The 17,000-nt window shown below is 33.5% G+C and overlaps 1 protein-coding gene across 1 annotated transcript in view; it reads right to left on the bottom strand.

Annotated features, from left to right (window-relative positions):
* Positions 1-1,585: 1,585 nt before the first annotated feature.
* LOC110190891 (prolyl 4-hydroxylase subunit alpha-1-like) overlaps positions 1,586-17,000 on the bottom strand; it is a 109,779-nt gene continuing 94,364 nt past the window's right edge. Inside the window, exon 11 of the transcript XR_015271840.1 lies at positions 1,586-2,319. The gene's annotated coding sequence lies outside the window, so the exon portion shown is untranslated. The remainder of the gene's footprint in view (positions 2,320-17,000) is intronic.

The following is a 17,000-nucleotide window of genomic DNA, read 5'->3' as shown; positions in this document are numbered from 1 at the left end:
TAACACTTTCTCAATAAAAAAATGTGATATTTCCTCAAGCCTTTATAATTTAATGTTCCATTTTCACACTCAAATTGGCAGGCTCAATGGAAAGTGTGTCCATTCTCGCCTGACCTGTTCTTCCTTCCGTGCTCGTTTTGCAATATAATAATTTTCAATTACCCTTGAGTGAAATTGCGCTGGCATTCAGGTTAATTGTAGCATCTCATCCTATTGCGCTCACGGAATAACAGAAAGAATTCCCTAAAATTATTTGGGTGGAAACGAAATCGAGCCGTATTCGAAAATGGAGATAAGCCTCCCCATCTCGCATTCCCCTGCACAATTTTCCTTATCCCTGGCTCGTGTTGAAAAAACAAACGAAAAGGACGAAGACAAATTTTTGCTTTTATTGCAAATATTAAAATGTTTACACTTGAATGGGTGCTGGCAAACAGAGAAGGCAACAATAACAGCAACATTAACTCGATTATGATAACAGGAGGCAGGAGGAGGAGAAGAAGGATTCAGGAAGCTTGTAACTTGGACTTGGGTCCTTTTTTGCCCAAAAAAAAAAAAACTCAAGTGCTGGGCAAGGACTCCAGTCCATCGCACGTGCAACGGATGTGCCCACTTATGTAAAGAAGGCATTCCTCTTTGGGCTCCGCATCCAAGCCTTCTCTGCCATCATCACTCACCACTTTGGTATATATGTATGTGTGTGTATATTGTGTCCTGGCCTTGGTCCTGGAACCGAAACGGAAGCAGAAAATTTCCTCGAATATTCAGAAGCTTAGGCCCAGGTCATATTCTAGTCTACATAGGTCAGAAGCACGCACGTGTGCGAAATGATTTAAAATGCTTACCTAATTAGGGTATCGGTAGCAGCTTGTGTTTTGTTTTAGTTTGTAGCCTACGGTGGTTGGGAGTTTCTCTAGGATCAAAGTTTAAGGAATAATTAAAAAGTCATTTGCTAGGAGCTAAAACTCAAGTATTACCATTAGTTTTTATTAATTATTTCTAGTCTTTATGAATATATAAAGCATTTAATTAAAGTGCTAATTGAATTTAGGTATAGTTCACTGAAATAAACCTACCAACTGCCTTGGGAAATTTATTTAAGACCCGCCATTAAAGCCAGTTTCGTTGCCATTAAATTAAGTGAACCGAAACCCCAAAAATCGCAATCAATACCAAGAATCATCAGTCCGTTCAGTTGTTTCGTTTGGGGCGGGTGGTGGTGGTAAAACAAATTGAAAGGACTTTGCTAATCGCACTCAAATCGAGGCTCCCTTTTGGTAATACAAAGCCCCCTATTGTTTGCTAATTAATCAAAACAAACGCATTTTCGTGCCATGTGTGTGTGCTCACTTTGCGGTGAATAGAGGAGACGGATACACAGGAAAACAAATTATAAAGAAATAAATACTATGTTTTATGGGGTATAAATGTATTAAATTAAATTATATTATTATGTATTCGATACTTACCCATGTTTACAAAACTTACTTACCCATGTTGCAGCAAACAATTGAATACCAAATATGTGTTTTGATGTTCAAAATTACCTCAATTATATATTTATGATAGTTAAAAACATTTTCATTTAACATATTTATGATCTTATGATATTATTGACATATAAAATAATATCTTATTGAGCCTAATAAGACACAAAGATAACAAAATTACAGTCTTTTTTTACACAGCTTATAAATAAACTAAATAATTCCGTAACTTCATAAATTATTTCAAGTGTAATCTGAGCTAAACTGAAATGGGTAGCACACAGTAGACATAAAGGATATGGCTCCGAGGATTCCACAGGGGGTTGTGAGTTAGGAGGAGGCGACCTCGTCTGATCCGCAACCACTTGAGTTGTTTGCTCGGCGGTTTCCCTCAGCTTTTGGCGATTCTCCCGGCGGCGCCGCTGTCTCCTCCTGCTTCCATTCCCACCTCCATTTTCATCTCAATCCCTATCTCCGGTACGGTTCAATGAGCCGGCGGCGGTCAGGCGATTCCACCAGAGGCATTCATTAGGAGGAACGGAAGAGCCGAGGAGCTTGCCTCCGAAATTCGGTTCTCATTTCTTTGACGGGGGCGTGGCCGCATTCAAATTCTGGCATGTGAAGGGCCACGAGCTTCGGAAACGGGGTTATGAGCTCATGTGGGGGAGCAGGGACCTCGGAGCCCGTGGCAGGGAATTGAATTGAAAATTAAATGACATCTGATCGGGGGGAATGGAGGTGAGCCCCGGCACATGGTAATCCATTAAAGGACGCCTCTAAATCCATGCCTTTGAAGTCAACGTCGGAGGAGACCTCATGTAGTGACAAGGAGCTGTAATTAGAAATCGAAATTAACTGGGAATAATTTAAGCGTTTCAAGCTTCTAACTAAACGAAATAATACCCCACCAGGATATACAAAAAGGAACCAAATTTCTTTACTTAAATTTTTAAGAAAAACATTTCACTTTCTAAGATTTATTAAAACAGATTTAAGGAAAAGCAAATATCGGAATCAAATCAGCCCCGAGGAACATCATTCAAGTCCATTGATTTCCATCGCCTGAAGTAAGCCAAACCGTCTTCAGTTTTTGCTCTTTAGACCACCCCAAACATCTCGTTTATATTTCCTTTAATTGCTTTGTCGGGCTTTTCATCATTTCCCCTCCCTGTAATTGCCTAATGTCCATCAATGTAAGCCCCTTCACAGCCAGGGCAGCAAATAAAAAGAAAAGAAACACACTCAGGGCCAAATAATTACAAACGAAAGCAGACCGAATCGAGTGTCACTCAAACGGGAATTATATTTGATTGGAATCTTGAAGAAGGACTTGGAATGATCACTTACCATTGGAAATTTAATGATTTAATGTTTGGGAATTGAATAATAAATCTTGATTCATAAAAAGTTATATGTGTTGATTGTTTAGACACACCTTACACGAAAGTAGAGTCTATAAATGTTGTATTAGTTAAATAATTCCTTATTAGGCCTCAAGAAATTACCAATTTCGCAGAATACAATTCCTAAAAGCAAAATCCTTATTTTTCCAAGATTAATAAACCACAAAATAACAGCTTGGGGAATTTAATTTAATCTTAAGTTGGGCATGAAAAAATTTCCATGGCTTTTAAGAAAGAAAAAAAAAAACCATCGTGACTCCTTTGAAAAAGTTCTACCTGCGGAGTCAGTCAGTTGAGTTATCCTTCCTGCAGGATCCCCAGCCCCGCTTCGTTCATGGTGGCTGCCATGACAGCTTCCTCTCATATCGTTTCATACGAGGCCGGGATTTCCTCTAGGCCAGCCCCCTTATTCCGACCCCTTCCTACCTAAGCCAAGTCCGTTGGAAAAGACGTGCGAGTGTTCACATAACAAAGGAAAAGCGGCTTATGTAGAACGCTCTAGCCTTGGTAGCGAGATATTGCTTTTTTTCGTGTGTGTGTCCCAATGCGAAAAATTCCGAAAAATTTTCACAATACACTTGGCCCTATAGAAGGCTTTTGCTAAGACGAAGGAGCTTCAAAGGTGTTTATCAAAGAAATTTCGGTCCTTTGCCTTTGCAATTGTCTGCGGATCGCAATTTAGTTGTATATTTCCATCGATTTACATAGCATTAAACGCCCCGAAAGTTCCAAACTTCCTATGTGATGCAAATTATTGCAAAAGAATAAAATGTAACCATAGAATTTTCTCTGTACATTGCACAATTCCCTTAATTGGCTTTATATAATTCTTTGCCTGTTTGTTGGCAGCACATTTTTGCGGTTGCAGCAAACACGGCACAAAAAACCTATTTATTAAATCGATTTGAAATTGCCGCTGTTGCAACTACAGCTCTTACGAAACTGCAAAAACCAATTAAATGCATTCAAATGTGAAATAGAAAGTGAACAAAAAAAGTATATACACAGTCAACAATTGACAGTAATTTAGGGACTATTCAGTTGACACTCTTTTTTTATTAGCGGATGTCGGTCTCTGGTTAACCACGAAATGGGTTTTCCTTTTTTACACCCAATTCCCCAAAGTTCCCTGTCCAACGATGTTGGGCTGTGTCCGGTCAGGGACACTGGCATTGTTTGGCCATAACAATAATATTTATGGATGGCAAAGATAAACTTCATAAAGTTGCTTATGCAAGTCAATAATATTTACTACTGTCGTTGGCGGGGCCTCGGTTGATTTCGTTCGAACAATATTTAACATTGAATAAAGTTCTAGGAAAGAGGCCTAAATATAGCCTGGCGAGAGTTCGTTATTGGTAATTACCAATATTCTTGCTGAGATGTCAATTAATCCGAAAAAATGTCAATCAAGAAGGGCAATTATATCTCAAAGAACTTGAATAAGACATAATTGAATTTTTTGTGACCTTGAAGAAAATATTAAAATTTGAAGAATACATTTAATTAAACATCTAAAAAGTTTCGTTGAATGTTAATGCCTTAACAATTTAAATACAATGATAAACTTAAATCCAATTAAAATTCCTCTAGTTCTTTCTTGCCATTTATAAATCATTACCCCAAATTTAAATACTTTTAGTTTTCTAAACACAAACCCCGCCCACACCTGACCAAAATAAATAATTTCAGAGATGCAAATGAACCCAAAAGAATTTATTTTTATATCATTTTTAGAATAAACATTTTTCTATAATTAAAATCAACAAGAGACAATGGCACGTGTTTGCTTTTAACTTCATTTTGCCTTTGTGGCACCTAAGGCCTTGCCAGCACCACCTTTACAAAGATCCTCTCAGCCACGCCCCACCCATTACGCCCCTCCCCAGGTGCACACCGTCAAAGGCAAGGGGGGAGCAGAGAGGAGAGGATTCAGGAAATGGGAGGAGGAGCTCAGCCTGAGGCGAGGGAAACCGCACGCGGAAAAACAATCAAGTCGTTGGTGACCTGACCCCACACACAGACACACACAAACAAGGAAACACTCGCACACACACATAGCTACTGAGTGCACGTTGAGGTGAACTGTTTATCTGTAAATATAAAGTGCACATGCACGTGTGCGGATACCAGCAACAGATACAGATACACCGCCCTATACGGATACAGATACAAATATAAAAGGCGACAGCGAAGCAAATAATTATTTCGACTGTGAGGAATTATGTTTGAATTCAGAATATAAACATTTACTCAGAGTTATTCAATTTATTTGCAACTAAAATGAAGATTTTCTTGCTTAGTTTAATTTCTAATATCTATATTTATACCTTTTTACAACTAATTTAAGCATTCTTCTACCTAAAACAATGCCTTTATTTTCCTCAATGTATTGATGCCGATACATACAATATGCAAAGTACAAATACAATGGCACTTATCCTCGAGGCTTACGCGGGCGGGCAATGAGCGTTTCCTTCTCGTTTAATTGCGCTTGCAACATGACGGCAATCCTGCCACACTCCTGCACTCCTGGCGGATGTGCACTCGCACACGGACACATATATCGATGCGTTCGTATATATCTATATGTTAAGTTTTCAGTTTAATTTCGTTTTCATTTCCGCGCACAAGCTGCAATGCAACGGGTTGAAGGTTGAAGGTTGCAGAAGGGAAAATTGAAAAGAAACAGGCAAAGATTGAGGAATCTGCAAACAGTTTCGCTGGCAACACATGTTCGAGGAACCCAGGGGGAATGGGTTTACTGCAACGGCAGCCAATCAATTCCACAGTTCAAATATGCAACAAGATAATGGAATGTTAAGGAAGCGAGTAGCTGAAGTTGAGATACTCTACAATAAGAAGTACAAAAAACCGTAATTATACAATGCAATCTTTATCTTATAGTTGCAATAATGTATACATTCCATAAAAAAGTGCTGCAAGGATTTCAGAATCATTCAATTTACTTTATTCTCCCAACTTGTCCTTTATATATATTTCAGCATCTGTTTTATTTATATCTTTAACCGCCTTCGAATGAAAATCTCCACGCGTCCGCCATTAATTATTCAACGGAAATGAGCTGGAGAGTTCCACGCGTGTGTGTGTGAGTCAGAGATACTCTGTCACTCTTCGCCTTTCCTTTTACTTCTCCCACTGGGAGTTCAGCCATTTCCCTTCGCGGTTTCCTAGATTTTTTATATTGTTGCCTGCGGACGCGTTTCGCTTATGCTGAAAATTAAAAGAAACTTAACTCTTCCGCTGTGTACTGTGCCGACGTTTCACGGAAGTTGCAGCAAAATTGCCAACATCCGACAACAACAAAGAAAAAGCCAATAAAAACAGCACCAAACAATGTGGACCAAGCCACACAGCACGTGTGCGTATCAGAGATGACGAAGGAATGTTATAAAAATAAGAAAAGCCACAGAGAACGTAATGGAAATATTGTAAAAATTTCGATATAATTTATTTTTCCACCAGACATTGCTAGATCGATAAGGCTTTTTGTGCTGATCAATAATATATATGGAATATAGGGTCGGAAATGATTTCTTCATTGTGTTTTTAACTTCCGAACAGATTTATAGCATGCCAAAAAGGTATAAAAACAGGCAATTTTTTTGAATAATCAAAGATTTCTAAACATCATAACTAAGCCAAAATTGCATTAATTTTCATTCGGATTGCTGTTTTGTGCTAATTTGTAAGGCACTAACAAATCTGCATACTGCGTTTCTTGATGCTGTTGGAAGCTTTTGACTAAAATTATAATAACCTGCAAAAAGGCATAAAAACAGACAATTTCTTTGAATAATCAAACATTTTCAAACGTCATAATTAAGCCAAAAGTGCATTAATTTCAATTCGGAAAGCTGTTCTGTGCTAATTTTTATAGCGCCAACAAATCTGCATACCGCGTTTTTGCATTTAAAAAGTTCAATTTTTTGTCAGATTTTGACAATTTTAATGATGTAACCCCTTATCTTTTTTTGCAAATTTGGAAAAATTTCGATATAATTTATTTTCCCACCAGACATTGCTAGATCGATTAGGCTTTTTGTGCTGATCAATAATATATATGGAATATAGGGTCGGAAATGATTTCTTCATTGTGTTTTAAACTTCCGAACAGATTTATAGCATGCCAAAAAGGTATAAAAACAGGCAATTTTTTTTAATAATCAAAGATTTCTAAACATCATAACTAAGCCAAAATTGCATTAATTTTCATTCGGATTGCTGTTTTGTGCTAATTTGTAAGGCACTAACAAATCTGCATACTGCGTTTGTTGATGCTGTTGGAAGCTTTTGACTAAAATTATATTAACCTGGAAAAAGGCATAAAAACAGACAATTTCTTTGAATAATCAAAGATTTTCAAACGTCATAATTAAGCCAAAAGTGCATTAATTTCAATTCGGAAAGCTGTTCTGTGCTAATTTTTATAGCGCCAACAAATCTGCATACCGCGTTTTTGCATTTAAAAAGTTCAATTTTTTGTCAGATTTTGACAATTTTAATGATGTAACCCCTTATCTTTTTTTGCATTTTGGAAAAATTTCGATATAATTTATTTTCCCACCAGACATTGATAGATCGATTAGGCTTTTTGTGCTGATCAATAATATATATGGAATATAGGGTCGGAAATGATTTCTTCATTGTGTTTTTAACTTCCGAACAGATTTATAGCATGCCAAAAAGGTATAAAAACAGGCAATTTTTTTGAATAATCGAATATTTTCAAACGTCATAATTAAGCCAAAAGTGCATTAATTTTCATTCGGATTGCTGTTTTGTGCTAATTTGTAAGGCACTAACAAATCTGCATACTGCGTTTGTTGATGCTGTTGGAAGCTTTTGACTAAAATTATATTAACCTGCAAAAAGGCATAAAAACAGACAATTTCTTTGAATAATCAAAGATTTTCAAACGTCATAATTAAGCCAAAAGTGCATTAATTTCAATTCGGAAAGCTGTTCTGTGCTAATTTTTATAGCGCCAACAAATCTGCATACCGCGTTTTTGCATTTAAAAAGTTCAATTTTTTGTCAGATTTTGACAATTTTAATGATGTAACCCCTTATCTTTTTTTGCAATTTTGGAAAAATTTCGATATAATTTATTTTCCCACCAGACATTGCTAGATCGATTAGGCTTTTTGTGCTGATCAATAATATATATGGAATATAGGGTCGGAAATGATTTCTTCATTGTGTTTTTAACTTCCGAACAGATTTATAGCATGCCAAAAAGGTATAAAAACAGGCAATTTTTTTGAATAATCGAATATTTTCAAACGTCATAATTAAGCCAAAGGTGCATTAATTTTCATTCGAATTGCTGTTTTGTGCTAATTTGTAAGGCACTAACAAATCTGCATACTGCGTTTGTTGATGCTGTTGGAAGCTTTTGACTAAAATTATATTAACCTGCAAAAAGGCATAAAAACAGACAATTTCTTTGAATAATCAAAGATTTTCAAACGTCATAATTAAGCCAAAAGTGCATTAATTTCAATTCGGAAAGCTGTTCTGTGCTAATTTTTATAGCGCCAACAAATCTGCATACCGCGTTTTTGCATTTAAAAAGTTCAATTTTTTGTCAGATTTTGACAATTTTAATGATGTAACCCCTTATCTTTTTTTGCAATTTTGGAAAAATTTCGATATAATTTATTTTCCCACCAGACATTGCTAGATCGATTAGGCTTTTTGTGCTGATCAATAATATATATGGAATATAGGGTCGGAAATGATTTCTTCATTGTGTTTTTAACTTCCGAACAGATTTATAGCATGCCAAAAAGGTATAAAAACAGGCAATTTTTTTGAATAATCGAATATTTTCAAACGTCATAATTAAGCCAAAAGTGCATTAATTTTCATTCGGATTGCTGTTTTGTGCTAATTTGTAAGGCACTAACAAATCTGCATACTGCGTTTGTTGATGCTGTTGGAAGCTTTTGACTAAAATTATATTAACCTGCAAAAAGGCATAAAAACAGACAATTTCTTTGAATAATCAAAGATTTTCAAACGTCATAATTAAGCCAAAAGTGCATTAATTTCAATTCGGAAAGCTGTTCTGTGCTAATTTTTATAGCGCCAACAAATCTGCATACCGCGTTTTTGCATTTAAAAAGTTCAATTTTTTGTCAGATTTTGACAATTTTAATGATGTAACCCCTTATCTTTTTTTGCAATTTTGGAAAAATTTCGATATAATTTATTTTCCCACCAGACATTGCTAGATCGATTAGGCTTTTTGTGCTGATCAATAATATATATGGAATATAGGGTCGGAAATGATTTCTTCATTGTGTTTTTAACTTCCGAACAGATTTATAGCATGCCAAAAAGGTATAAAAACAGGCAATTTTTTTGAATAATCGAATATTTTCAAACGTCATAATTAAGCCAAAAGTGCATTAATTTTCATTCGAATTGCTGTTTTGTGCTAATTTGTAAGGCACTAACAAATCTGCATACTGCGTTTGTTGATGCTGTTGGAAGCTTTTGACTAAAATTATATTAACCTGCAAAAAGGCATAAAAACAGACAATTTCTTTGAATAATCAAAGATTTTCAAACGTCATAATTAAGCCAAAAGTGCATTAATTTCAATTCGGAAAGCTGTTCTGTGCTAATTTTTATAGCGCCAACAAATCTGCATACCGCGTTTTTGCATTTAAAAAGTTCAATTTTTTGTCAGATTTTGACAATTTTAATGATGTAACCCCTTATCTTTTTTTGCAATTTTGGAAAAATTTCGATATAATTTATTTTCCCACCAGACATTGCTAGATCGATTAGGCTTTTTGTGCTGATCAATAATATATATGGAATATAGGGTCGGAAATGATTTCTTCATTGTGTTTTTAACTTCCGAACAGATTTATAGCATGCCAAAAAGGTATAAAAACAGGCAATTTTTTTGAATAATCGAATATTTTCAAACGTCATAATTAAGCCAAAAGTGCATTAATTTTCATTCGGATTGCTGTTTTGTGCTAATTTGTAAGGCACTAACAAATCTGCATACTGCGTTTGTTGATGCTGTTGGAAGCTTTTGACTAAAATTATATTAACCTGCAAAAAGGCATAAAAACAGACAATTTCTTTGAATAATCAAAGATTTTCAAACGTCATAATTAAGCCAAAAGTGCATTAATTTCAATTCGGAAAGCTGTTCTGTGCTAATTTTTATAGCGCCAACAAATCTGCATACCGCGTTTTTGCATTTAAAAAGTTCAATTTTTTGTCAGATTTTGGCAATTTTAATGATGTAACCCCTTATCTTTTTTTGCAATTTTGGAAAAATTTCGATATAATTTATTTTCCCACCAGACATTGCTAGATCGATTAGGCTTTTTGTGCTGATCAATAATATATATGGAATATAGGGTCGGAAATGATTTCTTCATTGTGTTTTTAACTTCCGAACAGATTTATAGCATGCCAAAAAGGTTTAAAAACAGGCAATTTTTTTGAATAATCAAAGATTTCTAAACATCATAACTAAGCCAAAATTACATTAATTTTCATTCGGATTGCTGTTTTGTGCTAATTTGTAAGGCACTAACAAATCTGCATACTGCGTTTCTTGATGCTGTTGGAAGCTTTTGACTAAAATTATAATAACCTGCAAAAAGGCATAAAAACAGACAATTTCTTTGAATAATCAAACATTTTCAAACGTCATAATTAAGCCAAAAGTGCATTAATTTCAATTCGGAAAGCTGTTCTGTGCTAATTTTTATAGCGCCAACAAATCTGCATACCGCGTTTTTGCATTTAAAAAGTTCAATTTTTTGTCAGATTTTGACAATTTTAATGATGTAACCCCTTATCTTTTTTTGCATTTTGGAAAAATTTCGATATAATTTATTTTCCCACCAGACATTGCTAGATCGATTAGGCTTTTTGTGCTGATCAATAATATATAAGGAATATAGGGTCGGAAATGATTTCTTCATTGTGTTTTTAACTTCCGAACAGATTTATAGCATGCCAAAAAGGTATAAAAACAGACAATTTTTTTGAATAATCAAAGATTTCTAAACATCATAACTAAGCCAAAATTGCATTAATTTTCATTCGGATTGCTGTTTTGTGCTAATTTGTAAGGCACTAACAAATCTGCATACTGCGTTTGTTGATGCTGTTGGAAGCTTTTGACTAAAATTATAATAACCTGCAAAAAGGCATAAAAACAGACAATTTCTTTGAATAATCAAAGATTTTCAAACGTCATAATTAAGCCAAAAGTGCATTAATTTCAATTTGGAAAGCTGTTCTGTGCTAATTTTTATAGCGCCAACAAATCTGCATACCGCGTTTTTGCATTTAAAAAGTTCAATTTTTTGTCAGATTTTGACAATTTTAATGATGTAACCCCTTATCTTTTTTTGCATTTTGGAAAAATTTCGATATAATTTATTTTCCCACCAGACATTGCTAGATCGATTAGGCTTTTTGTGCTGATCAATAATATATATGGAATATAGGGTCGGAAATGATTTCTTCATTGTGTTTTTAACTTCCGAACAGATTTATAGCATGCCAAAAAGGTATAAAAACAGGCAATTTTTTTGAATAATCGAATATTTTCAAACGTCATAATTAAGCCAAAAGTGCATTAATTTTCATTCGGATTGCTGTTTTGTGCTAATTTGTAAGGCACTAACAAATCTGCATACTGCGTTTCTTGATGCTGTTGGAAGCTTTTGACTAAAATTATAATAACCTGCAAAAAGGCATAAAAACAGACAATTTCTTTGAATAAGCAAAGATTTTCAAACGTCATAATTAAGCCAAAAGTGCATTAATTTCAATTCGGAAAGCTGTTTTGTGCTAATTTGTAAGGCACTAACAAATCTGCATACTGCGTTTGTTGATGCTGTTGGAAGCTTTTGACTAAAATTATAATAACCTGCAAAAAGGCATAAAAACAGACAATTTCTTTGAATAATCAAAGATTTTCAAACGTCATAATTAAGCCAAAAGTGCATTAATTTCAATTCGGAAAGCTGTTCTGTGCTAATTTTTATAGCGCCAACAAATCTGCATACCGCGTTTTTGCATTTAAAAAGTTCAATTTTTGTCAGATTTTGACAATTTTAATGATGTAACCCCTTATCTTTTTTTGCAATTTTGGAAAAATTTCGATATAATTTATTTTCCCACCAGACATTGCTAGATCGATTAGGCTTTTTGTGCTGATCAATAATATATATGGAATATAGGGTCGGAAATGATTTCTTCATTGTGTTTTTAACTTCCGAACAGATTTATAGCATGCCAAAAAGGTATAAAAACAGGCAATTTTTTTGAATAATCGAATATTTTCAAACGTCATAATTAAGCCAAAAGTGCATTAATTTTCATTCGGATTGCTGTTTTGTGCTAATTTGTAAGGCACTAACAAATCTGCATACTGCGTTTGTTGATGCTGTTGGAAGCTTTTGACTAAAATTATATTAACCTGCAAAAAGGCATAAAAACAGACAATTTCTTTGAATAATCAAAGATTTTCAAACGTCATAATTAAGCCAAAAGTGCATTAATTTCAATTCGGAAAGCTGTTCTGTGCTAATTTTTATAGCGCCAACAAATCTGCATACCGCGTTTTTGCATTTAAAAAGTTCAATTTTTTGTCAGATTTTGACAATTTTAATGATGTAACCCCTTATCTTTTTTTGCAATTTTGGAAAAATTTCGATATAATTTATTTTCCCACCAGACATTGCTAGATCGATTAGGCTTTTTGTGCTGATCAATAATATATATGGAATATAGGGTCGGAAATGATTTCTTCATTGTGTTTTTAACTTCCGAACAGATTTATAGCATGCCAAAAAGGTATAAAAACAGGCAATTTTTTTGAATAATCGAATATTTTCAAACGTCATAATTAAGCCAAAAGTGCATTAATTTTCATTCGGATTGCTGTTTTGTGCTAATTTGTAAGGCACTAACAAATCTGCATACTGCGTTTGTTGATGCTGTTGGAAGCTTTTGACTAAAATTATATTAACCTGCAAAAAGGCATAAAAACAGACAATTTCTTTGAATAATCAAAGATTTTCAAACGTCATAATTAAGCCAAAAGTGCATTAATTTCAATTCGGAAAGCTGTTCTGTGCTAATTTTTATAGCGCCAACAAATCTGCATACCGCGTTTTTGCATTTAAAAAGTTCAATTTTTTGTCAGATTTTGACAATTTTAATGATGTAACCCCTTATCTTTTTTTGCAATTTTGGAAAAATTTCGATATAATTTATTTTCCCACCAGACATTGCTAGATCGATTAGGCTTTTTGTGCTGATCAATAATATATATGGAATATAGGGTCGGAAATGATTTCTTCATTGTGTTTTTAACTTCCGAACAGATTTATAGCATGCCAAAAAGGTATAAAAACAGGCAATTTTTTTGAATAATCGAATATTTTCAAACGTCATAATTAAGCCAAAAGTGCATTAATTTTCATTCGGATTGCTGTTTTGTGCTAATTTGTAAGGCACTAACAAATCTGCATACTGCGTTTGTTGATGCTGTTGGAAGCTTTTGACTAAAATTATATTAACCTGCAAAAAGGCATAAAAACAGACAATTTCTTTGAATAATCAAAGATTTTCAAACGTCATAATTAAGCCAAAAGTGCATTAATTTCAATTCGGAAAGCTGTTCTGTGCTAATTTTTATAGCGCCAACAAATCTGCATACCGCGTTTTTGCATTTAAAAAGTTCAATTTTTTGTCAGATTTTGACAATTTTAATGATGTAACCCCTTATCTTTTTTTGCAATTTTGGAAAAATTTCGATATAATTTATTTTCCCACCAGACATTGCTAGATCGATTAGGCTTTTTGTGCTGATCAATAATATATATGGAATATAGGGTCGGAAATGATTTCTTCATTGTGTTTTTAACTTCCGAACAGATTTATAGCATGCCAAAAAGGTATAAAAACAGGCAATTTTTTTGAATAATCGAATATTTTCAAACGTCATAATTAAGCCAAAAGTGCATTAATTTTCATTCGGATTGCTGTTTTGTGCTAATTTGTAAGGCACTAACAAATCTGCATACTGCGTTTGTTGATGCTGTTGGAAGCTTTTGACTAAAATTATATTAACCTGCAAAAAGGCATAAAAACAGACAATTTCTTTGAATAATCAAAGATTTTCAAACGTCATAATTAAGCCAAAAGTGCATTAATTTCAATTCGGAAAGCTGTTCTGTGCTAATTTTTATAGCGCCAACAAATCTGCATACCGCGTTTTTGCATTTAAAAAGTTCAATTTTTTGTCAGATTTTGACAATTTTAATGATGTAACCCCTTATCTTTTTTTGCAATTTTGGAAAAATTTCGATATAATTTATTTTCCCACCAGACATTGCTAGATCGATTAGGCTTTTTGTGCTGATCAATAATATATATGGAATATAGGGTCGGAAATGATTTCTTCATTGTGTTTTTAACTTCCGAACAGATTTATAGCATGCCAAAAAGGTATAAAAACAGGCAATTTTTTTGAATAATCGAATATTTTCAAACGTCATAATTAAGCCAAAAGTGCATTAATTTTCATTCGGATTGCTGTTTTGTGCTAATTTGTAAGGCACTAACAAATCTGCATACTGCGTTTGTTGATGCTGTTGGAAGCTTTTGACTAAAATTATATTAACCTGCAAAAAGGCATAAAAACAGACAATTTCTTTGAATAATCAAAGATTTTCAAACGTCATAATTAAGCCAAAAGTGCATTAATTTCAATTCGGAAAGCTGTTCTGTGCTAATTTTTATAGCGCCAACAAATCTGCATACCGCGTTTTTGCATTTAAAAAGTTCAATTTTTTGTCAGATTTTGACAATTTTAATGATGTAACCCCTTATCTTTTTTTGCAATTTTGGAAAAATTTCGATATAATTTATTTTCCCACCAGACATTGCTAGATCGATTAGGCTTTTTGTGCTGATCAATAATATATATGGAATATAGGGTCGGAAATGATTTCTTCATTGTGTTTTTAACTTCCGAACAGATTTATAGCATGCCAAAAAGGTATAAAAACAGGCAATTTTTTTGAATAATCGAATATTTTCAAACGTCATAATTAAGCCAAAAGTGCATTAATTTTCATTCGGATTGCTGTTTTGTGCTAATTTGTAAGGCACTAACAAATCTGCATACTGCGTTTGTTGATGCTGTTGGAAGCTTTTGACTAAAATTATATTAACCTGCAAAAAGGCATAAAAACAGACAATTTCTTTGAATAATCAAAGATTTTCAAACGTCATAATTAAGCCAAAAGTGCATTAATTTCAATTCGGAAAGCTGTTCTGTGCTAATTTTTATAGCGCCAACAAATCTGCATACCGCGTTTTTGCATTTAAAAAGTTCAATTTTTTGTCAGATTTTGACAATTTTAATGATGTAACCCCTTATCTTTTTTTGCAATTTTGGAAAAATTTCGATATAATTTATTTTCCCACCAGACATTGCTAGATCGATTAGGCTTTTTGTGCTGATCAATAATATATATGGAATATAGGGTCGGAAATGATTTCTTCATTGTGTTTTTAACTTCCGAACAGATTTATAGCATGCCAAAAAGGTTTAAAAACAGGCAATTTTTTTGAATAATCAAAGATTTCTAAACATCATAACTAAGCCAAAATTACATTAATTTTCATTCGGATTGCTGTTTTGTGCTAATTTGTAAGGCACTAACAAATCTGCATACTGCGTTTGTTGATGCTGTTGGAAGCTTTTGACTAAAATTATATTAACCTGCAAAAAGGCATAAAAACAGACAATTTCTTTGAATAATCAAAGATTTTCAAACGTCATAATTAAGCCAAAAGTGCATTAATTTCAATTCGGAAAGCTGTTCTGTGCTAATTTTTATAGCGCCAACAAATCTGCATACCGCGTTTTTGCATTTAAAAAGTTCAATTTTTTGTCAGATTTTGACAATTTTAATGATGTAACCCCTTATCTTTTTTTGCAATTTTGGAAAATTTTCGATATAATTTATTTTCCCACCAGACATTGCTAGATCGATTAGGCTTTTTGTGCTGATCAATAATATATATGGAATATAGGGTCGGAAATGATTTCTTCATTGTGTTTTTAACTTCCGAACAGATTTATAGCATGCCAAAAAGGTATAAAAACAGGCAATTTTTTTGAATAATCGAATATTTTCAAACGTCATAATTAAGCCAAAAGTGCATTAATTTTCATTCGGATTGCTGTTTTGTGCTAATTTGTAAGGCACTAACAAATCTGCATACTGCGTTTCTTGATGCTGTTGGAAGCTTTTGACTAAAATTATAATAACCTGCAAAAAGGCATAAAAACAGACAATTTCTTTGAATAATCAAAGATTTTCAAACGTCATAATTAAGCCAAAAGTGCATTAATTTCAATTCGGAAAGCTGTTCTGTGCTAATTTTTATAGCGCCAACAAATCTGCATACCGCGTTTTTGCATTTAAAAAGTTCAATTTTTTGTCAGATTTTGACAATTTTAATGATGTAACCCCTTATCTTTTTTTGCAATTTTGGAAAATTTTCGATATAATTTATTTTCCCACCAGACATTGCTAGATCGATTAGGCTTTTTGTGCTGATCAATAATATATATGGAATATAGGGTCGGAAATGATTTCTTCATTGTGTTTTTAACTTCCGAACAGATTTATAGCATGCCAAAAAGGTATAAAAACAGGCAATTTTTTTGAATAATCGAATATTTTCAAACGTCATAATTAAGCCAAAAGTGCATTAATTTTCATTCGGATTGCTGTTTTGTGCTAATTTGTAAGGCACTAACAAATCTGCATACTGCGTTTGTTGATGCTGTTGGAAGCTTTTGACTAAAATTATATTAACCTGCAAAAAGGCATAAAAACAGACAATTTCTTTGAATAATCAAAGATTTTCAAACGTCATAATTAAGCCAAAAGTGCATTAATTTCAATTCGGAAAGCTGTTCTGTGCTAATTTTTATAGCGCCAACAAATCTGCATACCGCGTTTTTGCATTTAAAAAGTTCAATTTTTTGTCAGATTTTGACAATTTTAAT

This window comes from Drosophila serrata, unplaced genomic scaffold (assembly GCF_035046125.1).
Source record: "Drosophila serrata isolate PLE 108 unplaced genomic scaffold, ASM3504612v1 contig_2, whole genome shotgun sequence".
Classification (NCBI taxonomy): domain Eukaryota; kingdom Metazoa; phylum Arthropoda; class Insecta; order Diptera; family Drosophilidae; genus Drosophila; species Drosophila serrata.
The sequence above is the reverse complement of the archived record's forward strand: the minus strand, read 5'-3'. Positions and strand labels throughout refer to the sequence as shown.